Raw genomic sequence first — 25,954 nt, 5'->3', positions numbered from 1 at the left:
GCTTCTGCTTTACGGGTCTCCTGTTTTACCCAATCTAGGCCATTCTGTGGGCTAGTTATTCAGGCACTTCAAGTTGTTAAAAGCCTGACCAGGCTTCAGATTTGATGAGTCATCCATCTCTTCCCTCCAAATGACTTGCTTTTGGCAAAGGAGGCTGACAAGACACTTCTCATTGTGAGAAGCCAAATTCAAGTCTGGAACACCTGATTGCATCCTGTTCAAATGTTCTTTACAGAGCCATGGGATTTCAGCTCTGAAGAGGCTGATAATATTGTTCTAGAACCAGTGAACTCCATCTTTTCCAGAGGCTGAGTTGTTTTTCAGAGGTTCCTTCAAGGGCCAGCTCAGAGCAGATGGGACGGGGGTAGGGGTTGAGAAGGGGTCATTGGTTTTGGCTCTGAGGTACTTCTTCCCCCCACACCTCATCCAGGGCAGCCCAGACTTGGTCTGTATCATTAGAAGAAAGGGTACCACTACTAACAGAAAAACCCATGAAAATCATGGTGAATAGCTAAATCCATCATCTCTGCAGATGAGAACCTTGAGGCTCAGAGAAGTTAATTGGTTGGCTTGATGTCCACAGATGCTCACTGGAGGAACTGGCATTAACACTTGGGTTTTCTGAATCCCAGATAAATGCTCTTTGCACGGGATGGCTGTCTGTTATTTCCCTTGGTGTGGCATGTGGTCTAAGATGAAAGGTGGGAGTCAGGCTCAGCCCATGACTGACAGCCTGGATGACTTGGGCGGGAGCTTCACCTCTTGCTCTTGGTCTCCCAATTCCTCATTAGGTGAAGCCAGCTCAATCACGGCTTCCCCTTCGGGGCAGAGCTGCTCTGTGCATGGCTGATGGTGCACCCTGCTAGGATCTTGGCACCTCTCATGCATTTTATCAGCCCCTGTTTGACAGAGGCACTGCCTGAATTCCTTCTGCCATTCAATCTCCCCATCCCCCATGCAGTTGGCTAGCAGTGCCGTTTAAAATCTCAAGTAGGAGGGGACAGCATAATCATTTCATTGGGGGTTTTTAGAATGTTGTTCTTACCCAGATATGAAGATAGAGTGAATGGAGGTCGACTTGACTCCATTTCTATCCATATTCTGAGAGTATTAAATATGCAAGAGACGGCTGCTCTGTTCATGTCTCCTTGCTCCCAGTTCTCACCACATAATATTTGTTTTTGCTCAGGGCTGGAAAGGAATGATTGCTTTAGATTTGCTTTTCTTTTATCAACTGGAGAAATACCTCACTGTGTCTTGTTTAAATGTGGCTTTTCACACAGTTCCAGCTTTTGTGGTGGGAGGGGCATGAGTAATTTCCTTCTGTGTGTCTTATTGCCCCGGAAGAAGGGAAAACAGAGCCCCAATGTTTGGAATGCCAATGGTTTAGGAAGTCTTTATAGCAGGCCTGCCACTTGTTCCAACCATCAGGTTTAGCCCCAGAAAAGACTTGCATTTGGTGTGTAAGTGGGAGGGGTTCTGGAGGCTAAGGAAAGGGGCCCTAGAAATTAAAGGTGGTGTGGTGTGCCCCTCCCTGCCCCCCAGATTCTAAACCTCCTTCTACTGTGTTTCCCTGAAAATAAGACCTACCCAGACAATCAGCTCTAATGAGTCTTTTGGAGCAAAAATTAATGTAAGATCCGGTCTCATTTTACTATTAGACTGGGTATAATGTGATATGATATGATATGATATAATATGATATAATAAAGACTGGGTCTTATATTAATTTTTTCTCCAAACGATGCATTAGAGCTAATTGTCCAGCTAGGTCTTATTTTCGGGGAAACAAGGAATGTGCCCACTTGATGTTCTCTGAGTGAGAAGGTTCTGTGGGTTGGTGTCCATCAGGGTAATTGATCAGGGTAGACTTTGTTGGTAAGAGTTTGTTCATGTGTTGAGAATTAAGGCCTATTTACAATTAGAGTCACTTTCTCAGCTGTTTATATTCCATTTTCAATTCTTTTTCTGTTCCCTGCTTTGTTCTTTTGGTCTTTGACAAATGAGTAAAAAATCTTTTTAATAGCTTCTAAAAAGGTACCGTAACGCTGTCCAGGGAAGAAAAGGTGATCAAATTGCCTAACAGAGAAACACTGTCCATTTGAGTTTTTATTTGCTCAGTACTAAACCTATATCACCCCCGGCCCCCACCCCATTTCTAAATGTGTAACAAAGTAGGAGGTAATTTTTATTTTTTCCAAAGTGTCTTCAGGGAAATCCCTTTTAAACCTATGGATTTCCAGTCCTATGAGGGATCCTCTTCCTTTGGTCTAAATTTTGCATATCGTCTGTTTCTTACAGGGCTTCCGTATTGTCTCAGGCTCCACTAGAAATGCAGCAAGGATTCCTGGCACATCCCAGTTGCCATAGCAACAGCAGCCTTTCCCATAATGAGCTGCATCATCTGAACTGATGTCACAGCATCATGCAGCAGGTCAAACAAGGCATCTCCTAGTATTGCATCCTACAGATGTGCTGTAAACATCAAAAGAAGACGGTGGGAGCAGGAGATGGTGAGTGTGAAATGTCTGGGCATTAATTGCACTGTTGTTTTCTTGGTTAGCCTGTGTCTGCTAAGGCGGAGATGGGGGGGAGGTTGTCTGCTTAAAATGGACTAGGGAAAGAAGGGCTGTTTTACCTAAATCTGTTTTTCAGACTGCTGTGTTAAGACAAAGGCCTGTAAGAGTCATAAAGGAATCAAAATACCTAAATTATTCTTGCTCCATCTCTGCCTGTTATTTTCATTGTCCTTATGGAATTTTTCATAAACATAAGATAATTTTCTGTTGCAAAACCCCAAATAGGCTCTAAGATGGGTGGTTCACAGATTTTCAGCATTGTAAAGCTATACATTTCTTTTTCTTTTTTTTATGGGACAGATCTAATTGGTCCCCTATTTGCTCTTGTGATTTATGAAATATTTAGTGATTTGCAGTATGAAATTTAGTATTTACCTCGGTTGGGTTTCAGTTTCTTCATGGCAAGGAACGACTGCTGAATAAGCATTTGACATAACCCTGATGTGAAAGGGGATCTCTTGCATGTTCAAGACAGAATTGATTAAAAACATGAGGACTCCAACTAAATAAAAATTACTTGAGCCTTTGATTTACATGGTATTCCTTCAACCCACGTCCTTCATAGTTAGTTGAAGGACTGCCACAATATTTTTCTGTCTCTTGCTGGTCTCTAAAATAGCCGGAGTTGTTTGCAGGCTGACTTGTAACAAGTCTCCTCTCTGCGGCAGTTGGAATGAAAGCTGCCCTGTGGAGAGCCTCTGGAAGTAGCAGTGGTGTTGCTGTCTCTTGTTTAACTTTAGCCAGGATCTGGCAAGATGAATAAATAGTAGGGTTCTCAGTGATTGTGGTGAATACAGACGTCTGGGCTCAGTCATAACCTCAACTCATTTCTGAAACTCCAGGTAAACATGTATCATGTCCATTTCAACTCCTACTTCTGTTTTTGGGCATCTTCATTCTTTCTCTTTATTTTTCCCCCCTAAAAAATGTGGTCTGACAGTGTCAGATAAGGAGCAGTGTGTTACCTTTTGTTTTGGGAAATGAAATGGATTTCCCTGGTGCAGCTGATTGCTACTAAGGGAGAGAAAGGAGGAGGCACATGCCAGTTCAATTGATCAGTATGTCCACTTAGAATCAGGGAGTGGCCTTGTGGCTCAGTGCTGCTGAGTTGATAGTTTTTATTTGAAAAGTCTCATAGGAAAAAATAGCAACCCTGAGTTCCTCTTCTTTTTAGGCTGTTTGTTGAGCCTGAGAGAGATGTAACATAGGAAGGGCAATACCTTGAACCAGCTTAGAGTGATATTTTTTTTTTTTTTTTTTTTGCACAGAGTCAAGCATATTGGTCCCATTAGGCACTAGCTGGAATGAAAGACCTTGGGTTTTAATTAGTTTGTTTATACACATCGCACACATGCTACTCTTGATCCTTGAAGCTTATGTGGCTGACATGCAGCTGTACGGGATGGGAAAGGTCAGCTCAGCCTGGCTTTATTGCAAGCACTTAGGAACATGAATTGTTCATTGCCTGCTTTTTTGTCGTATAATGTGAACCGAAAGCTCTGCTGGGACTGCTGGGTATGAACGCAGCCAAGTCAGAAGCTCTAAGGTGACAGGGAGGAGTGCTAGATGGTGATGGGGGAAGGGAAAGTATCTCGTGGCTGGGTTATGAGTCTGGAGCAAATTACTCAGTGCCCATTAGAATTCTTTTAAAGTATTACTTCCAAGGAAAAGTGATGAAGAAAGACTTGTTTGGTAACATGAATTGCTAAAAGTAAAAATAACCAAAGGCGACATTTTAATGAGTGTTTTTATTTGCTTAATTTTTGTTTCTTTTGTCTAGCAGAGCTCTCAGCTGCTTCATCAGGGGTGATTTGGACAATTACTGGAAGTCTCAAAGCCAGATTCCTTAAGGGCAGCGTTAGAAAAAAGTGGAGTCATGTTTTAGGAGTAGGGAAGGTGCTGATGGGTGTGGGCTGACGCAGTTATCTGGTGGAATATCCTTCCAGTTTGCATGAGCCTGTAACCTCCCCGCTGCCTCTGCAAATATTCAAAATGCAGTTACGGTTCCCCAACTTTAGGCTTTTGTGTTCTTTTTGCTCCAGGAGAACAAAGCCTAGTAATGGGAGCTGTCATCCTGGTGCTCAGTTTCTTTGCAGAGGGCCACAGCCTGTGCTGCTCTCCGATTAGCTGCATGTCTTAATTACTGGCGAAGACTATTTCAGTTGCCTTAGTTTTCATAGATCCCCAAGGAGTGTGTGGGGGAAGGGAAAGATTGCTCTCTGGCTGCATTTAGTGGGGTTTCACTGAAATTGCCTAGAATTGAAAGAGTTTTGTCTGACAGTGATAAGTGAAAAGTTCTCAAGACCATATTTACTGTGTGACCAATAGACTGTGGAAGCCTCGCAAGGAGCTAGCCTCCCCCATGCTTTTGGTTATGGCTTTCTTTACTGAATTGCCAAGTTACTAAGAAGTTCCTTCTTTGTGGTTAACTAGGCCATGGTGGGGGTGATAAAAATAATAATCATAACAACTACAGCTATCTTTTATTAAGTTCTTATTATTTATCAGGCACTGGACTAAGCATTATATACCAAGGGTGACAAAAAATGTATACACATTTTAAGAAAGGAAAAAACTGTTTTAAAATTGTAATAGTTAATATATACTAATAAAAAAAGATGACTACAAGTCACTTTTGAGTTCTGCAATTACAAGAGGTGCTCAAAGTGGTGACCATCAGTGTCCAGACACTTCTGATTATGGCGAACTACTGCTTGAGCAACATTGACCAAAGTGTTAACATCTTTTAATATGTGTATACATGTTTTTGGCACCCCCGGTATATCTTATTTAGTTCTTATAATGAAATTGGGAGGTAGAGAGTAACAATCTTGCTTTATAGGATTAGGTGTTATTATTCACATTTTGCGGAAACCACAGCTTTGCCAGGTTACCAATTCGGCTAAGGCCACATAGTTAAAAAGTGATTGAGCCAGTGTGATTTGACTGTGGTACCCTCATGCTTACCCACAGTCGTCTTATTTTTATACCATCATAACTGTGTATACCATACAGGTCGGCCATCTTTAGTCTGTCATACTCTCCGTGCCCTTCTCATTCTAATTGGAAAATCACATTTCACATGTAGAATGAAATCCCATTTACAACACTAAGATCTGTTTTACTCTAAGAATGAGCATGAATCTTGGTTAGATCCTACTCTGATCCTAGAGATTTAAGTAACGAAGAATTGATACTCACTTTTTGCCACCACTGGTATTTGACCTATCTTTCTAGTGGGATCTCTGTGGAAAATGCTACACAAATGAGCATGGGCAAGGTGGAGTGGCACTAAAAGCAAATTTTAGCTGTCGGTAATGATTCAAGTTTGTTGTACCTGTCTTATCAGCTTCGTATGTAGCACCCTGCTAACTTGAAGACATTTTCATTTCCTGGTAACACCAGGAGAGGATAGAAGAGAAAACTCTCACAGCCAGCAAGGTGTACTCTGAATTTATCTTTTGGGTCAAGAAGATAAAAGAGAGTTATTCCGCTGAGTGTATCAGTGGCTGAATCCAGATACTGCCTATCTCTGACAAGGTACAAGCATGAGTCTTGTGCAACATCTTGGAAGCCTTGTGTTTGAAGAGAGTCCATATAGTTATCTTTGCATCATCTTGCCCATTCCCTGCTCTCCACGCCCAGTGTCATTACTGGACTCTAAGGGCTGTTCTTTGTTTCACTGTGGGGCAAATGCACATACTGAGAGCACCCTGATATTGATTCCAGTATGGTGAATACTTAGAAATATTATTCCATAGAGCTCATTGGCCTTCTCTGGGTTCTGGGAAGAAGTTAACCTTTCTCCTCGCCTGCTCCAAGGAGGCCCAAGCTCATGTCTGCGTGAACTACAGGAATGAGAGGCTGATTAGAAAACAACAGTTACTAAGTGCAGTAACTATACAAGTTTCATTCTAATTAGATAATAAAAAAGGCAGTGGAATTTATGGAAGTTGATGGTCCTGCTATACGGGTCTCTGATTTGCTTCTATTTCCAATCCTAGAATCAGTGAATGATAACTTGTTTTGATCCTATGGATTTGATTCAGCTCAACAAATATTTTTTGAGTATTTACTATGTAGCAGGTAATGATAGGGAACATAGGAGTGAATAAGACTGATGCAAATCTCCTCCCTCACACATTCTAGAGGGGGAGACAAAAACAAACAGGTAAATTTGAGGTGGAATAATTTATTCTCTCTGGTACTGTAATACTGTTTCTATTTACTATTATTCCATGTGCTAATAGATTATCTCTGCATATATGTTTAGGTACAGATACATATATGGTATACATACAGAGGTAAAATCATTGCTTTGAATAATAGTTGTTTTTTTTTTATCTGCTTGCATTTGGATTAGAATCTGGGTGTGGACAAAGCCAATATGGTAATTAGCATTTTGTTGGTATAAGCTACCCTGAAAAGTGTAATTGTAATCAACCAAAAAGTCTATGTTTATCTCAATTGAAAAAAAAACCTGACATATGGAAATACGAAATTTATGTGACAGATAGTTAAGGAGACATTTTTTTTCATTTTTATAAAAGATATTTCTCACCTTTAAAAACTTTGTCTTAGAAAGCCTTCTAAATTGGAAGTTCTAGCCAGTGTATCAGTGGAGGGATGTACCACATGGGGGTGGGTGTACCAGTCACCTCCAGACGTGAGCAGCCTGTCCATTCACCCTGGTGTGCCCTACAAACGTCACTTTAAATGGGAAGCATTTCTCTAAATTATCATCTTAACTAATGGATTCAAAACTATGGTTGTATTTTCATACATAGTTTCAATTTTTTCAGGTGCAGATTCACTCATGCATAAGGCATGTCTGACTTGTGACAATCGTTTGACTATTCCTCTTTTATGGCACTTGCACTTCCCCAACACTGTAGATAGACTCTGAGTTGGAAGGCTTTTCCAGAGAATATACTTTTTATAGGACTTTGGCCATAGATACAAATAAGTATTTTGAATTAATAACATAGAAGATTTCTTCTCCACGAGCACTCAGGTCAGCAGCTGAATCCCTCAGTGGGCTTTAAGGTTTGGTGAGGACAAAGGAGAGACTTTGTTTCCCTTGTAAGCCACCAGCCATGTTTTATTGTGTTCTTCAGCTCTCGGGCATGCTCCAAACTCTCCCAACCATCTTGCAACTGTGTGCTTTGAGTCATAAAGGAAAATGGGGAGAGAATGTGGAACCTTTAGAACAGGGTCTCCAGCTGGATGATTCATGAGCGGAACCTGGCCTGCAGCTTGTTTTGTATGGCTCCTGGGCAGGCTTCCTGGGCTTGCAACCTGTGCAGTCCCATAGGTTCCTGTGCTTGGAAGCATCCACACTTAGTTTAATGCCCTGCTGCTGCCATCTTGAAATTCTTAATAATTTTTGATCAAGGGATTCTGCATTTTCATTGTACACTGGCACTGAACCCTGGGACTTCTGTAGCCAGTCCTATATGGCTCTTTGGATATAAAAAAATTGCCACACAAATCTGACTTTCAAGCTTATCGTTAAGAATTAGGTGATGGGGCTCACTTAGCAAGAGTTGACTGCCTAAGATGGAACAATATTCTCCAATTCATAATGATCTCACCCCAGTCCCATCCATGTATCCCCACTGCTGCTGCCTGAGCCCTGTGGGTGTTCGAGTTTGAGATCTCTGCTCTGGAACAATTCAAGTAAAAATTATAGAGCTTAAGAATTCTAAAGGACCATTGTCAAAACAATCCAGAGCAAAGACCACATGCATGGTAATGTAGAGACATCCGTGGCAATTCAGCACCAGGCACAGTAATTCAGTGGCATTTTTTATAGGCAATGGGGGACATATTACATTATACCTGAAGATATTGGTAGGTCAGGCTTATTTGTCACCACCATTTTTTTCAGGGGAGAAATTAAATCTTCTTTGCAAAGCAAGCTAATTAACCATCCTATTGGTTCATTGTTTATATTAATTCTCCTGCCCTTTATTTTACTGCTGGATTACGTTTATCTCCCTCTTTGTTTAACTCTCATTTAAATTACACAACATTTTTATTCTGGCTGGGTATTTTTTTAGCATTGTCCTTTTTTTTTCCTATTCTCTCTCTCCAGGAGGCTGGGGGCGCCTATAATTTGAGGTTAGATTACTAAAGAAGAGTTCACACTTTTTTACATTAAAAAGGGAATCACAGTCAACATTTATAATGAACCCTTCTCCAGCAAGGCAGTTCCAGCCATGCTAATGTTCATAAGTCCAGATCCGCCATTACTGTTTATAATAATGCTGTTCTGGTGACAGAACGTTCTGGTGACTCCTGGGCCTTGTAATATGTGCAACCTATTATGTCATAGTGAGAAGTGGCTGTATAAATCCACAGATGTTCTGAGAATTGTTTGAAAATTAGTACTAATGACTGTGGTTGCTATATAGGAAAAAGGTATTATATTTTTTTTCTTTTTTTGGCTATGTGAGCATAAACAAAGACCTGACAAATCCATGAGGGGTTCTTGTTATCTCTTAGAAGGCTGGGATGGAGTGGGGTGGGGTGGTGGAATCTTCTCCAAGGATCAAGCCCCATGGCCTTCACTCAACAATCCTAATGCCCATCATATCCACCACTGTACAAGCTGTTAAACAAGCTGTTTCAGATGATTTCACCAATAGTCAACAATCAACAAACGCGTCAAATGTCTACCATGTCCAAGGTCATGTGCTGAAGGAATATACACTTTGCAAATTAGGAGGACCAAAGGCATGCGTGTGTAGATTACCTGGAGAGCTTATCGTAGATTTAACATAGTGTTGTCTGGGCTTTGCTTCTGGAAGGTCCTGAGTAGTTCTTCCCTTGTTAGTGAGGTAACCTGAGATGGAGCCCCAGGCATATCTGGGGCTGCCCTCTCATCTTCTGTTCTTTTCATTCAATTCCTTGATTTAAATTTTTTTTTTCTAACATAACTTTTTACTTTTTCTGGTCCACTCAAGATTATTTTTTACTGGCCACTCTCAGCATTTTCAGTTCTTAGTGCTCATCATTTGTTTGTACCCCACCAGCCTCCTGTCACCGTCACCTTCTGACAGCTCTGAACCCACCATAACCCTCTACACTGCAGTCCCCCAGGCCCTCAGCTCCCCAGCCACTGTTTATTCCCATTCCATTCGATTGTGCAGTAATTTACTTACATTTAGCTTTTCAATGTTAATTCAAATTTTGCGCTGTATTTAACCTGTTTTCTGTGTGAATTACAAGGGAATGACTCTTTAAAACTCCTGTTAATCACTTGGAGACAGGCTGTCTGTGACATCAGCTAGGAATAACTGAAACAGCAAGGCCTTACTGGCAGAAGACGATATGCAGAAATGAAAACAAGTGTGCAAATGCAGTTTTTAAAACATTTTGTCCTTCTGTGTTATTAGTACATTGCATTTTCAATTAAAATGAAATAAAAATAGGGGGAGGGGGTGGTGAGAAGGTGGGGAGCACAGCAAGATGCCAGAGAGATGCAGGCTGCTTCAGCCTTGGCTACGAATGGCATGCAGCTTCTAGAACACTGTCTCAGAAAAGTGGCTGCTTAAAGAGAAAGAACAGTTCTGAAAATAAAGGTAAAAATAAAGACAAACACAAACTAACCAATGATCATACTGGTGAATTAAGATATTATGGTTTTCACTAATTTAGTAACAAATAATTGATACCATGGTTTTTAAACATTTGAATTTTGACTAACCAAAGTGAAAAGGTGTTCAGGTGTAGGGTATCAGGAGGTGCTGTGAGTCAAGAAGGCAAACATGCCTTCTGCTCTCATGGGACCACCCACCCTTCCCACTAATCTCCTGCCCAGAGAGTATCAGTCTATACACATATGTGTAAATTGTTGGATTTTAGGATATCACAACCCAAAACGGAAACTTCTCATTTGGTGCAAGCTATTGGCAAAAAAAAAAAAAAAAAAATCAAAAAAAAAATCACTGTAGGATTAGTCAAGCTGGTAGACAGCACTTTGCTGCTTCTTGTTTGGGTATCTAATGTGGTATTTACACAAGGATGGTGTTAAGATTTAGCATCTAAGAACCAGAGAAAAACTTCAGGCCAGAGACCATGGTTTTCATTATTTTCTTAAAGAATAATAAAAAAATTAAGACAAAATATATGGATTTATTCACCTTCACAGCAAATAAACCTAATAATCACAGAGCAAAGAACAGAAAGAAAAACCCTGTATGTTAAAAATAATATGGAGATATGTGTCTCTTCTGAAGCTGGTTAGGTTACCTTTTGCTTTGTTCTCTTAGGCTGGCAGGGTGGATTTTGGAGCTAAGGGCATTTACCTTTGAATCTTAGCTCTAATATAAAATTATTAGACCTGTGATCTTGAGTTTCTTAGAATGTCATTTTCCTTGTGTATAATGGGGAAAATATCCATTTTACAGGATAGAAAAAAGTATTTTTATGTAAAGTTATTGGCACCAAGGCCACATTTGATAAATAAAAGTTATTATTTCACTACTCAGAAGTAGGGGGATGAGATTATTACTCTCCTAAGAAGAAATGTAATTTTTCCTCAACTCCAATCCCAAACCAAGGAAATAATTTTCAGAGCTTTTATTAGTGCAAAGAAAAACCCTTTAATATATTTTAAATGCTTATACTTTGCTAGGCACTTATATTCTCTTACTTAATTTCCTTTTCTCACTTAATTTTTCTCCATAGCACTTATTATCATCTGCAAACTACACATTTTACTTATTTATTGTTTGTCTCCCCAAGTATAAAGCAAGTTGCACGAGGGCAGAGGTTTTTGTCTATTTTGTTCATTGATGTTTCCTTAGCTCCTAGAATAATGCCTGGCAGATGATGGGTGCTCCATACATGTTTGTTGCAAGAATGAATGAATTCACTTAATCCTATGAGGAAGGAAACATGGTTGTATTCAGTATGTAGAAAATTAATTCTCTTTTGCAGTGATACTTTTCAAGGTTCTAAACATGCTTGAGTGATTCTTGCTATTCCAGATAGCATGCCAAGAGTCTTTTATGACTGATGGTTAGGGCATCGCGTACCATCCAATTATTCTAAATTCTTCCATTGAAAGCAGAGGTATTGTCCCTGCAGTTCTGATGGGTTCTTCCTGTCAGTAAGGTTCCTGCAAAAGAGGTGGGGTTTCACAGGTCATTTGAAAGATACATTGGTTCTTCTATTGGTGGTTGTCTCTTTCTTTCCATTTCTTTAGTGAATTTGAGTCTCCTTCAGCCACAATTATTTATTCTCTTTTAAACATTTAATCTTAACTGTAAATTTCAGATTGATTTATGGATTGGTGGATTTTGAAAGGATCTTCAAGGAAAGCACCAGATAGGGAGAATCTGGGAAGAGAATCCACTCTTCCCTATTGCTATTAAAAATGCTCTAATGAGAAATAAAGCAAAGCACAGGCCCACAGCAATACAGTTGTTTGATCAGAAGAACAGACAGCTTCATATATGAAGGAAATAATTAAAGTAGCTGATTTCTGCTATTTATTTTGAATTAGAGACAGACTCTATTTTGGCAGTGAATGTCTAGAGCTGAATTTTGTATCAAAGACATTCCAAATATTATGCTTTTGAATTGAGTATTTCTCAGTAAGCAGGTGTGAGATTTTTTTTCTTGAAATTCAAACCATTCTATTTTTAGAATGCCTTCCTCTTTAAAAAGCCAAAACGATATCCAAAAGCAATTAGGAAAACATCCTGGGAGAAGGCAGTATTCTTGTTATACCATAATAACAGGCTGAATAAGAAAACGTAATGCTATTAATATTTACTTTGAGTAACCTCATCATGCTATAAGATAAAAAATATGCTTCATGAAAATTTTTAAAATCTGCGGTACATCCCATGGCTGTTGCCATACACAGAGACATTATTGTGTTCAAATAGCATGTTATTCTGATATTTTAAAGAGCCCTGGACTGGGAGTAAGGAACCTGAGTCTTGGCACCGGCTGATATAATCTTCCTGAACTTTAATTTCTTTCACAATAAAACAAAAGGGTGAAATTTAATGAAACAAAAGGGTGAAATTTAAATGATGTTTGTTTCCTTTTAGCCTTATATTTTGTCTCACTTACAGGGTTCTCCATACCTTTTAATTGCTCAGCCTTGTGATTTTTCTTAAATGATGTTCCACAGAATGTTTTAAATGTGCTCACTGCCCTCATTTAGATGAAATCATTTTAATTTATACACCATTTAAATTTTATCCTTGTGTTTTTTGTTATCTTGTGTTTCACAGTACTCTTGATGGTTGAATTATTGTCAATACATAAGATTTCACTTTGATTTCACTTTTACTGTGACAACAAACTTTTTAATAGTTTCCTTCTCTTGTAAATTCACGTATTTTCTATGTGTTCTTTCTCTTTTTATCCATAACATGTCTTTTCTGTTAATGAACTGAGTGAAACATTTGGCTTTCTTCTGCTCGTCCTATTGGGTGTGGAATCTCTTTAGAAACTCACACGATTGCTCCAGACATTCATAAAAAAATACCAGTGTTTGTGCTTTTATAAGATAAAACCATATGGAATTCCTGTTTTTATAGGTCAAAAATGGCCAAATAGCAACAGTTTCACCCAATCGGCAGTGAGTCAACCCAATAATTTGTTAATTATCATAACAATGTTAGTCTTGACTATTTTTATAAAGCAGTGCGCAAGTCAGTCCTCAAATGACTTAGGGAAGTAGTGCAAAGAGCACACTGGGCCTTCGGTGAAAGACAGATCTGGGATTGAATTCTGCTTTCCTGCTACTAACTTGTATGTGCCTTGGGTAAGTTGTTCAACTTTGCTGAGCTACCGTTTCCTTGTTTGTAGAATGGAAATGCTGAGGCCTGCCTCACAACCGCCGAGAATCTCAGAATGTCCATGGCTCCCAGAATGGTACTGATACATGCTTCACCCTTGGTAACTGGTTGTGATAACCATTACCATTAACCATCACAGTAGTCCCTCAGTCATACATATCTAAAGGGTTAGCTATGAGAGCAAACAAGTCTTAATAGATAAAAAGAGAAATGGTCACAAGAAAGGACAGATTCCTAGGAAGAGTAGGGCAGGGTAGGCTTTTGAAAAGGTTCCCAGGGGACATTTTGGGGGAGAATAGGATGGTTGTCTTTCCCATCATCGTCAAATAACTCTATATGGAGCAATAATTTAACAATTCATTTGGCATAAACAGATTTACTTCAACTGTTCTCCTTTTTTATATTTTGTTTTTTGAGTTGTAGTCACAAACTTATGAAAACTTTGGACAATTAAATTGTAGGTATTTATAGCAAATAGATTTTAAATTTTATTCTGTAGAATTTTTTGAGCTGAAAAAGGTCGTAGAGGTTAAATGTTCAGAAGAGTACTGTATATTTAATACCTATTAGGTAAACAAGTTTAATGTTTTATTTAATCTAAAGTAATTCCCGCGAGACCATGAATTTGGAAGGGACAGATATTAAACTCTTCTTTTTCCTGGATGATCCTGTGCTGGTGGATGGCTTCTCCTGTAGCCATATGCTGCTGACTCACGAGTTACCAATTCCTGCAGAGTTTCTAACTCTCTGGGATGTGGAGAAAATGAGCTTAGGATCACCCTGAATAATATTTTATTGTGTAATAGAGATTTAGGTCATGCTTCCCACCTTGTGGCTTCCCCTTTTCTGAACCATAGCCCTGGTATTATCAGATATTTTCTCATGGAAGATCCTTACATCCCCTGTGTTCTTCCTAGCGGCGCTCTGAAACTTTTTCAGCTTTGTTAAAGCCTGTGTCCTGTACGGCTCGGGTATCCAGTATGGACAACCTCAGGTATCCAGTATGGCTAGTGGACTGTGGTGAAGAGGGCGAGAAAAATGCACAGGGTGAGCACTGGATGGGGACTCGAATGAACAGGAGATGTGTTGAAGAGTTTTTCTTTTTTTCACTTTGAAATAAAAGTTTATCTGATCAAAGAGTTCCAAAGTTGATATATAAAGTTACTGCATCCTGACTCCAGAGGATTACATACTGCTGATTTCAGCACCAGAGTGTAGTTCTTTTTTTGCAGACATGATTCTCATTTGTCTTTAGGATTAATTCCAATGGACATGAGCCAGTTGTAACACTGGGCCCACAACACTGGCATTGTTTTCAGTGATGTTCAGTCAGCACCCTTTATGTCCCCGTGAAGGATTCGGATGACTGGTTCCCATGAGGAAGGCAGGTGGCATGTTGGTGAGCGGGGCTTGAGTCAGTTAGATCTTCGGAATTCAAATCCCAGTCACTCACCATCTCTGTGCCTAGGAAGAGCCTAACCTTTCTGGGCGCTGTGCTTCTTCATAGTACCTGTCTTGCCAAGTGTTGTGTAGTTTAGACACAGTGTGTATAAGACACGTAGCACAGAGCCTGGGCTACAGGAAATTCTCAGGAGTGGTGAGTGGAGGCTGTTCATAAGATAAAAGGAAGACTAACTGCTGATGGCCAGCCTCACTGCTTGGCCTTGTTTTAGGAGAATTTCTGTTCCAATCCCAGACCTGTGGGATTTCAGTGGTCACATTAGGCTTGTACCAACATCCTGTCTGACTACCGTGCTTGTTCCCTAAATTGGATAGGAATGACCACGTCACAACACAACCAATATTTATGTATCAAATTTTCTTTTTTTTATACTTCCTTTCTAATTTGGGGAAACTGTTTCCATAGAAAATTGTTTTGGGCCCAGTGAATAATAAAACTTACCGTTAAAACTCTCACAATCTTGTCAAGGGAAATTCCACATTTTAAAATGTGTATTTACTTCTTTAATGCAGGTTCATCTCACACAATCTGTTGCATGCTCGGGTATTAAAATACTCTATACAGTTAACTTCACGTTTTCCCCATAGGTGTGGAATATGTAAGCAGGCTCAGAGGTTATGCATCTACTCTCAGGGAGCAAAATTGCCTAGAGGGGTGCTCCCGGTACAGGTAAAGTTTTGCTTTGGAAACTATTATGTGATTTAGCAATGAAAGGTTACTGTTCCTGCACTGTTAGCTGTGGAGTAGTCTTGTGCCTCTCAGCTTGCATTGCCAGGATCACGGAGCTCCAGGCATGTGTGGCCCATGTGCTGAATGTCTGCCCTATGTCTGTGATGAGTTGGTGGTCTGTGCCATCAGCAGACACAGTGTGTTGGCACCAGGATTAGAAGAGGTTTCTGCAGAGAACGGATCCTAAGAGAGGCGGACTGATTCTGAGCCCAGTATAATGTGGGTCCCGAGCCCAGTATAATGTGGGTTCTAATGTGGGTATTGATTCTGAGCCCAGTATAATGTGGGTCTCTCTCCATCATGCCCAGGGTTGAGTCCTATAAAAGCTGGGGCGGGAGAAGTAGGCTGTCTGCACGAGCTATTCCTCTAAAGAATCTGTACCTCATTTCCTCATTTGAGCACAAGAGCACAGATTTAGCAGCCTTCAGGACAGTATATTGTACAAGAGAGAGAAAGGCGTGTTTCTCATTATCCACCGATACTTTAATCAGAGGTTTCTAAATTCTTTTTGATATTCTAATCTGTGAAAAAAAAAACACCACCTAAGCCCTCTCTTGTATGTTTTTTATGAAACATACATAAACGTAAAAATTAAAAAGGATGAAACAAAAATTAAACAGAAACTCGACTATTTTCTTCACACTCCCAAAGGTGTACCTTGCATCTCCCCTGGAGTGAGCCCCCACCCACAGACCACTGCTCTAGAGTGTTAGTGGGAGGGGCCTGGTGTGCCAAGGAAACAGCACTCCTTCTGGCAAACACCGTAATGAGTGTGGGCCGCTCTCCTACCCACGTTGTAATGAGTGTGTGCATACACGAGACCCATGCCAGAACTTCATGACGTTTTACATAAGGCCCTGTTTTTACGTAGCCGTCTTCTGGTGAGGCTGGTAAGAGAGAGAGAAAGGTGAAAGAAACAGAAAAATGTGATATATAACCCATAATGTCACTTCATTTGTACCTCCAGGCTGGTGAGCCCTAAGGAAACTTGGGTGATGGAAATCAAAAATATTTCTGAGACAGTATGTTTGTCCTGAATTTTAGAGTTTACCATCCTCTTTTCACATGTAACTCAACAACTCTATAGGGTATGAAAATTGAGAATTTTTTAAAGCCAATTTGATCACACCCACTTCTCAGGTTCTTTTTGGAATCCACAGTAGCTTCCCAAGAAGCTTGCTGTTAAGCTGTAATGAATGCAAACCTCAGACCAAAGTTGACCATACAGAGTTATTTTTTAGACTAGCATTCTCTACAAATCTGGCACAAAATAGTTCATACAATCTGGTCTGGCCGATGAAGTGTCAGCGCTGTTTCTTTTCAGGTGCTCCAACTGTATATTGAATAAAAGCTCCACTGGAGGTAGGATTCTGTATCCTTTAGTAAGCACCATGCAATCAGAAATTCTTCTCGCCCAGTGGTTGGAGACAAGGACAGATTAGGGATCGAGTTTTAGAAATCACTGAGGAGTACATCTGAGGATTCTTATCTTTTCTTCTTATCTTTAAGTGTTTCTGCAGTATTCTAGCTAACTCACATGTCTTGAATATCTTTTAATTTTGCCAAGGAATATTCATTTAAGTTTTCTAAATGCTAAGGCAATGGTTATTGATCAAGGCAGGGGTGAGGACATCCCATTTCTGAATAATACTGGCTGGCAAGTCCCCACCACCCCTGAACTGTATATTCCAGATATCACTTTAGCTGATGCCTAGAAATGAAGCTTAAATTAATCGTCATACGTATCACAGATTATACTGAAGTTTTTTAAAAAGTAAATTACAAATCTTGTAACACTGGGTTACCATTTTACAGCGATGCTTATGATCTATGATTTGCCCAGAGTCTCTTAGCTGGTGAGGGATGGATACAAAAATGAACCCAGGCATAAATGCCTCTCAGTCCCATGCTCTCTTTGTAAAACCAATGCACCTGAGGATATGCACTTTCAGCGCTGGCTGCCTGGAATTGAAGCCCTCTGCCCATTGGCCACTTTTCAATCAAGTTTGTTTAATCGTAATACTCCAATGTTAGAAAGTAAGGCATCTGCTGGCTTGGACCCTCCTGTACCGTTTCTTGAGCAGAGGACAGAATCCTCATCAAAATTATGAGGCTTTGCTTAAATTCCCACAAGATGGCTTTGGTTGTTTTGGTTCTTATAACTTTTTTCCTCAAGGAAGTTGGGATACTTTCCTGGGTCTGGAGGATATTTGTGTAAAGCCACTTAGTCCCTGAGGGCCATCGACCAAGGCCAGGAGCCTCTGGACAGTGAGATGGAGATGAAGGAGTAAGCAGGTCAAAGACCTAGAGGACACAGGTGTGTGGGAGCACACAGGGAACGAAAGCGAAAGTTCAAGGTGGGCCAGACCAGAAATATGCTAGACAGGTGCCAGGGGATTTCAGAAGCTGCAGCCTATTGTGTGGATCAACTGGCTTTACCCAGAATAATGTAGGCCTGGAACAAAGCAAAAATAACCAAAATTAAAATCAATACATTCTGAAATACAAAGAGCAAAAGGTGGTTATTCACAAACAAAATAGAAATCTAGAGTGTTTGGTAAGAAGAATATGGATACTGCAAAACTCAAGAAGAGTTTTGTCAGATCAGGGGACGTCTGCTTCCTTTTATTTTGTACCGTTTCTTCCTGCAGTGCTTTTACCCCGGACCCTGTGAGGCTTCTGATATGTCCTAAAGCGGGGTGAGTTTGCCACAGTGCTCCCTACCCAACAATTCTGTAGGGCTCAGATGATGCCTGGAAAGGTAATGCCTATATCTTTTACTCATTCCCATTCTGGTGTCCCGAGCCTGCCCATTGGTCCCAGGATCCTCCTCACAGATCCTCCCGGAACACATCTCTGATTCTTGTGCCCAGATGATATCAGGTGGTCGCTCCAACTGGCCAAAATACTTGAGGTACAGCTCCCCTTTAAGTCACCCCCTTAGCATGCTTGTATTGTTCACGTGGTTCATAAAAAGGACTCTAGTACCTATTACTCAATAAGAACAATGATATTGGTGTTTGACACAACAGGAATTGTTTGAAGGGACTTTTGTAGATCTATTGGACAATGGCCATTTCCATGCCAATGACATTGCAGTATTTCAAAACAACAGCTATTTTGGGCAGGAATTCAAAACTGCACTCTATAGACGCAAAGTGAATTTGACTTGTATATGGGAGTGATTATTTTTGAAATGCCCTTCAACTGTTTCCTTTAAACTTAAAAACTTAAAAATCAAGGGACATCTTTTTCCACAGAAATCTTTTGATTTTATGGCTTTACATAGATGCTAAGAAATGAGGAAAAATATTTTATGGCCAGAGAATGCAGACTCCTGGGTCACGGGTGGAGGAATGTCTATTTCTTGGCCTTATATGGTCCTGAGCCTCAGAAACAGAAAAATCTGTGGGCCTACTTGGGTTTGATATAATGACTAATAGGATACAATTTTGGTTTAGGACTTAGAAGTTCCAAATTTACAAATGTGCATAATAATAAGAACAAAACAACAATGGCTTTCTTCCATTTATTGAGTCCTTCCTACATCAGGCTCTATGGTAAAGAGTGCTTCACGTACACTAATTAAATCTTCAACCAATTATTAAAAGCTAGTTGAAGGGACACACTCAGTGCCCAGATCTTGGTTTCTTAACACTATTCTTCAATAAAAGAAATCAGGGCTTCTTGGAGAAATGGCTAATTATAGGGCTAGGGCAGGGGAAAATTTAAGATGAGTATGAACATCAGAATAAATAAGGAAGTGCTCAGAAAACAGAAGGGTGGGGCATGGCAAAGTGACACAGGAGTCAAGCAGGAAGAGTTTTTAATGACCAAATTTTGAAACAATTTGAGCAATATAATAAGTAATGTAGTATTGAGTTATAGTCCAAAGCATAAATAAATGTACATGAGCGAGTGCATATTAATATAAGTAAATGATTGAATAAATAAATAAACAGGGAGAAGAGACATCTTTTTTTGTAGAGGAATTCCAGATAATGTACGAGTTCTGACAATTAAGTTCACGAACTCATCGTAGAAAAAGTGCTACATACCTCATTGCTGAATATCATCATGGTCACCTTTGAAATACTCCCCTTGGGAAGCTTTGCACTGAGGCCAGAGCCTAGTCCCCCCTTCAAAGCAATTTTGGAGCTCTTTTTCTGGAATGGCCATCAGAGCTGTCATTGTATTACCCTTGATGTCCTGAGTGTCATCCAAATGTCTTCCTTTCAATATTTCCTTTGTCTTTGGGTAAAGAAAGAAGTCATTGGGGGCCAGATCAGGTGAGTAGGGGGGGTGTTCCCACACAGTTATTTGTTCACCGGCTAAAAACTCCCTCACAGACAGTGCTGTGTGAGCTGGTGCATTGTCGTGATGGCAAGAGGCATGAATTGTTGGCAAAAAGTTCAGGTCGTCTAACTTTTTCACGCAGCCTTTTCAGCACTTCCAAATAGGAAACTTGGTGAACTGTCCAGCTGGTACAAATTCATAATGAATAATCCCTTTGATATAAAAAAAAAAGGTTAGCAACATCGTTGCAACAAGTTTGCAAACTCAATTGTCCAACCTCCTATGTAAGTACTCCTGTCTCTAGGAGTAAGAGCTTAACCCACCTCTCTGCCCCCCTGAAGGTGGGTTAGACTTAGTGACTTATTTCTAAGGAACAGAGTATGGAAAGGGAAAAACAGTAAATTTACAGTGGAGAAGTCCGGCAAACACCCCCTTAGGCAAGTGATGAAGGTTAACATCATCAGTGCTGTCATGCCGCTGTCATGTACCCCTGATATGATGTAATACTAAGGTCACATCATCTCTATGGTGTTCTTTCCATAAAACCGTAACACCATTCTAGTACAAACTCAGGCAACCTTCTACAAAATACCTGACCTGTCTCCCTCGAGGCTGTCAAGGTCATGGAAAACAAGGAAGGCCCAAGAAACTGTCATAGACCAGAAGAGACCAAGGAGATAGGACAATTAAATGCAATGTGGTACTCTAGTTTGGGTCCTGGAACAAAAGAGGACATTGATGGAAGAACAGGTGAAATTCAAATAAAGTCTGGATTTTAATTAATAGTAATGCACCAAGTTCAGCTTTATAGTTTTTACGCATGGAACATTGATAATATGAGGTGATAACAATGGAGGAGATAGGTTATTATGGGAACTCTCTGTACTATCTTTACAGCTTTTCTGTAAATCTAAAATTATTTCAAAATAAAAAAATATTAAAACAGATAAACGAATAAGCAAATAAGTAAATAAAATATTTGAAAGTTTAAAAAGTAATACAGGCTTATGTTTTAAAAATTAGACTATTGTAGAAAGTGAAAATTCCCCTCTTCTCTAAGTAGTAACTCGAAGCCCACCCCGTTCCAATGCCAGAGGTAAATGGAGTTTAAAAAGTTGGTGTAAATTTTCCCAGATACTTTCTATAATCTACATGTACATACTTGAAAAATATAAAACTGGAATCTTGCTTTTCATTTTGTCTTGTAACTTCTTTTTTTCTCCACTAAACACTAAATCACGGACTTGGTTTTGAAAAAGAATGTAATGATTTTCCAGGTGATTTTTAAATGTTAGAGAGTATTGCTTCCACAGAGGACTATTGAGTTTACATCTTACTTAATTTTTTAAGCCTTTTAGGTATACTTTTTATAGATATTTTTGGCATTTCTAAATTTTTGTCAGATTATCCAAGATTATTACCTGTTGTGCTCTAAAAATAGTATTTAGTGATCATGGATTTTTAAGAAACGGAGATGAAGAGAAGAAAGTTGTGAGTCATTAAAAAATATATAGAAGTAGGAAAGATGTTTCTAGTTGACCACATTTAGGTCATAACTTTGTAGATGGATGCTAACTGAAGTTGTTAGTGATAGAAATTTTTAGGTGTGTGTATAATTTAAAAGCAATACTTTACTGCTAGCTCAGGTAGGATAAAAATAATAACCTCTGATTATCTGACCTCAGAGCCAGAGAAATTACTAATCTGAATAAGGTTTTCTTTATTTTCACCCCTCCTTGTAACACAGTAGAGCTGAGACTTGAGCCTGGGTCAGTCTTAAGTATCACGCTACCTCTGTCTTAAGTAGATGCCTCCTACCCCCACTGGGTAGCCCTGGTGTAGAAGCTGGAGAGTAACATGGCCATGGGCACTGATTCCTGTGCAATCTCGGGGAGTGTGTGTGTGTGTGTGTGTGTGTGTGTGTGTGTGTGTGTGTAGAGTCTTCAGCATGCTTCTCTGGCCTTTTCTCCTATCACAGCCAGTTATCTCCCATTGCCAGCTCACACTGTAACAGTCCTTCACTGGTCAGCCTCACTGTGCCATTCCCAACCTCTCATTTCTCAACTGATGGCTGGTATATGTCTGCAGAGGAAAGTGAAGCAAATAATAGGAATCTCTCCCATGTCCTACCTTCCTGGTACAAATCTACAAGCTGGCACACCCCTCTTTACCTATTTTCTCTGAGGTTTATAGGAAGAGGCAAAACATTGTTAAAAGCATGGATTTTGGAACAAATGTGCCTGTTTCTTGCTTTGCCACTGTAGCTGTGTGACCTTGGACAATGTACTTAAAACTTTCTAATACTCAATTTCCCATTCTGTGAAATGGACATAATTATAGTGCCTCCTTGGTAGTATGAGAAGATAATGTTTGGCATGGTATCTGGTACAGTCAGTGCCTGGCATGGCAGATGACAATAGTAACTCTTTTTGTCCAGATTAAATCCATCTTCCATGGCTCACCTAGATCTTAAATCTCTCCTATTGCTATGGCTCCTTTCTCTATCTATAAATATGCTCACATCTCTTCTAGGTTACAAATAAGAACCAAAAAGAAAAAAACAACAACAAAAAACACCTGCCTTGATCCTGCCTTTATTTCCTACTGTTGTTCCATTTCTCTTTTCTCACAGCCAAGCTTTTTAACAGAGTAGGATACTCTGCTTCCCTTTACGTCAGCTCTTAGCCTAAAGCAATCTGGATTCCATGCCCCTTATGCAGGAACTGCTCTTGCTCAGGTTGCCAGTGAGACCCCCTGAGATGGACATCTGCTTTTTCTTGCCTTGCATCCTTTCGCCTTCTGGTACCTGTGTGCCGTCTGAGGAGCTACTTTCGTCTGTGGATATTGGGCTGTCAGTTTAGATGCCCTTCTCTCTCCTAGCCCAAGGGGTGGACACAGGACTCCAAGCCAGACCAAGCAGACAAGCAAGTCAGGGAATGGTGGATGGCGGCCTTTCCTTCCTGCTCCCCTGTTCCCCCTGGGCATTCTCTTTTCCTGCCTTTTGTATGGATGACATGTCTTCAGTTTTTCCTTAGAGTCTGCGATCCACTTCATGTTCCTTCAGTACATTTCTTTTTTGCTTCTATTAGATCATATGGGTTCTGTTGCTTACAGCAAAAGAATTGGAACTGGTACAAGGTCTTTGAAGCTTCTTCGATGCTTCACATATAGTTGATCTCTCCCTCCTCCTTTCATCCTTGAACCCAGCTTATGTCTCTAGTAAAGTTCATATTACCATACTATTTCAGAATACACGAAGTATAATCAGGTAGCCATATACTTCTTTTCCACTGAAATAGGAAGTTCTTGAGGAAAAGGACCATATTTTACTCATTGATGTATTTTTAGCTCTTAGCATAGTAGGTAGGGGCTCTTAACATATGGTCATTTTTCCCAGCAAATATTTGTCGACATGTTTAGTGTTGGTAAAAAAAAAAAAAAGAAAAAATCACTATTATGTGATTCACACAGAGAGTAGTTTATTTTAGGGGATGAGAGAAAACTAATTAGTCTCCTCCATTATAAACTTAGGGGAAAATTTAAGCTTCACTATGTAACATAATTCACCTCTCTAGTGGCGAAACTAGGTCAAGGAACGGTTGTGCAGGGAAAACAAAATGGTAAGCATTTTAAAAGCTGGTATGAGTTTCTGTACATAAAGCTCAGCCAAACATGGCTGTTTTAAGGTACTGTTTTAACTAGACATATTATGATTTTGTCTGAAATAGTTTTTCCCCCATATCTATAAATGTTTATCTGAGTTGAAGTTAGATTTACTGCAAGTGGAAATTTAGAGGAATGGCCAAAAAGTCAGGACTATTTGTGGGCTCTTACTGTGGATTGATGTTTAAGAATTTAGAGATAGAATTGCTGAATGGAAAGCAGTCTTACAGCATGCAATAAAATTGTGGCTGCTGTTGGTCCATATGGCATCTTAATGCAAATTAGAAAAAGATGTCCTTTCTCAGACCACTTTACTTTAGGAAATTTACTTTAGGAAATTGTCATCATAGACAGATTTTATTAGAACATGGTGCTCTCCTGTCGTTTTCTGGAAAACCGCACTAATAAATATATAAATCTGTGATATCTGTGGTGGGAAGAACCCCCACCTCCAGAAGTGGTGTCTCTGTGTGTTGTGCAACCTACACTGTGGCATGTATGGCTGCCTTCGCTATGGGATGGTATTTAGCATTCTCTCCTTGTATGTAGTTTTGCTGTCAATTACTTATTATTCCAAAGATGGTGAAAGTTTGCAGATGAAAAGCAAAAAGTATCTGCTACACTGGAGAAGCTAACTTTGAGCACATTCACGTGACTTGCGGGCCACGCCCAGACCATTGTCTCCCACAGAATTGAAACAAAGCACCCCAAAGCGTTGTGTTTACGCTGGTACTAACCTACCTTGAAAAGGGTTACTTCAAAGGTTCTGAAATACCACTTTCTTAGCTGTGGCTCCAAAAGGGTACTCCAGTTCCCAACTTCCTGTTTTAGAGCTCTGGATCAGATTTCCAAGTACAAAGTTTAGGTTTATGGTAAAGCGCCAAAAGTGGAGGTCAGCATTGATCTTTACCACTTCTTACACTTCCTCGGTCCAGAATTTGGTATCCCCCCTATTCCTGTGTAAATCTTGCGGTTGATGCTTAATATAAGAAGTGAGGAAACTGTTTGTTCCCAGAATAAAAACAAATACTTGCTTATTTCCTCATAAAGAAAGAAATTTTGCCTCTGAGAAATTTGAATATACTTTATTTTTCTTTTTTGTTTTTCTCTTTTTTCCCCCTCTAGGTTTTGTCTGTAACCTGTGTGTTCGTGGTGGTGGTGGGGGGTGGGGGGCGTGGGGAGGGGAGGGCCGGGGCATGAATGCAGTCAGCTGTAGCCATTTACTCTAGGGGTTTTCTGGTTTTTAAACTTTCAACAGGAGTGTCACAGCAGGAGAGCCATGATCTCAAAAAGCTGATAGGAGAATGTAATATTCTGAGGATAGGTATAGGCTATAGGTGAGCTTACTTTGGAGCTGAAGTGGTGGGTGGGGATAGTGGAAAGGGAGAGAAGCCGTGGTGTGTGGGCCAGATGGGAAGATGTTTGGACCAGTATGAGAAGCCCACTGGGTACGTATTAATGACCATACAGGCTGTATGCTCAGTGGTGACCAGCGAGGGTGGAGATTAGAATTGTCATGGGACTGATTGGCTTCAAAGGTCTGGTATAAGGTTGCATCAGAGCAGACACCTGCTGAGGTCCCAGGTGCAGAGATGGTTTGGAGAAACAGCAGCTGGCAGGCTGGTCCCAAAGCTGGGACTGACTCAGGGACTGGCCTTGGATGGATGGAGGCTTCCTTCCATGATAGTAACTCAGCCAACACTCATTGGATTCTAAATGCTGGGCGGGATTAAAAGAGCCCTGGCCTCAGTAGAACTGCCAAAAAAGAGATACACGTAACAACTTAAAATAAGTAGGAAGAACTGAGCACTATAACAGAGTTACTGAGCAGACGAAACCCTGAGGGAGTGAGGCATAAGGAGCAATCCACCCTCTTGAGAGGCGCCTTCTCCAAGAAGATGGTCTTTAAATATGAACATCTTTCTTTTTGTTCCTGATTTATCAAGAAAACATGCTAATTTTAGAAAAATGGAAGTGCAATATACATATAAGAAGCAGGGAAAGGAAAGGAATACTTTTTTTTAAATTAAATTTATTGGGGTGACACCATGTACCAAAATTAATTCAAAATGGATCAAAGACTTAAGCATAAGACCTGACACAATAAACTGCATTGAAGAAAACATAGGTACTAAACTTATGGACCTTGGGTTCAAAGAGCATTTTATGAATTTGACTCCAAAGGCAATGGAAGTAAAAACTAAAATAAACAAATGGGATTATATGAAACTGAAAAGCTTCTGCACAGCAAAAGAAACTATTGACAAAATAATGAGGCAACCAACTGAATGGGAGAAGATTTTCGCAAACAGTTCCTCTGATAAGGGGCTAATATCCAAAATATACAAGGAACTCATGAAACTCAACAACAAAAAAACAAACAACCCAATTGAAAAATG

The 25,954-nt window shown here is 40.0% G+C and overlaps 1 protein-coding gene across 3 annotated transcripts in view; it reads left to right on the top strand.

The window, feature by feature from the left end:
• The first annotated feature begins 2,385 nt into the window (after positions 1 to 2,385).
• AKAP6 (A-kinase anchoring protein 6) overlaps positions 2,386 to 25,954 on the top strand; it is a 455,310-nt gene continuing 431,741 nt past the window's right edge. For 2 of the 3 annotated variants that reach the window (XM_081049114.1, XM_081049110.1), the window contains exon 1: positions 2,386 to 2,513. The gene's annotated coding sequence lies outside the window, so the exon portion shown is untranslated. Of the gene's footprint in view, positions 2,514 to 18,247; positions 18,296 to 25,954 lie in introns of all 3 variants that reach the window. The other variant, XM_081049112.1, reaches the window with a different exon arrangement.

This window comes from Rhinolophus hipposideros (assembly GCF_964194185.1).
Source record: "Rhinolophus hipposideros genome assembly, chromosome: 5".
In the NCBI taxonomy this organism is placed as follows: domain Eukaryota; kingdom Metazoa; phylum Chordata; class Mammalia; order Chiroptera; family Rhinolophidae; genus Rhinolophus; species Rhinolophus hipposideros.
Note: the sequence above shows the minus strand (reverse complement) of the source record. Positions and strands in the feature narration are given on the sequence as shown.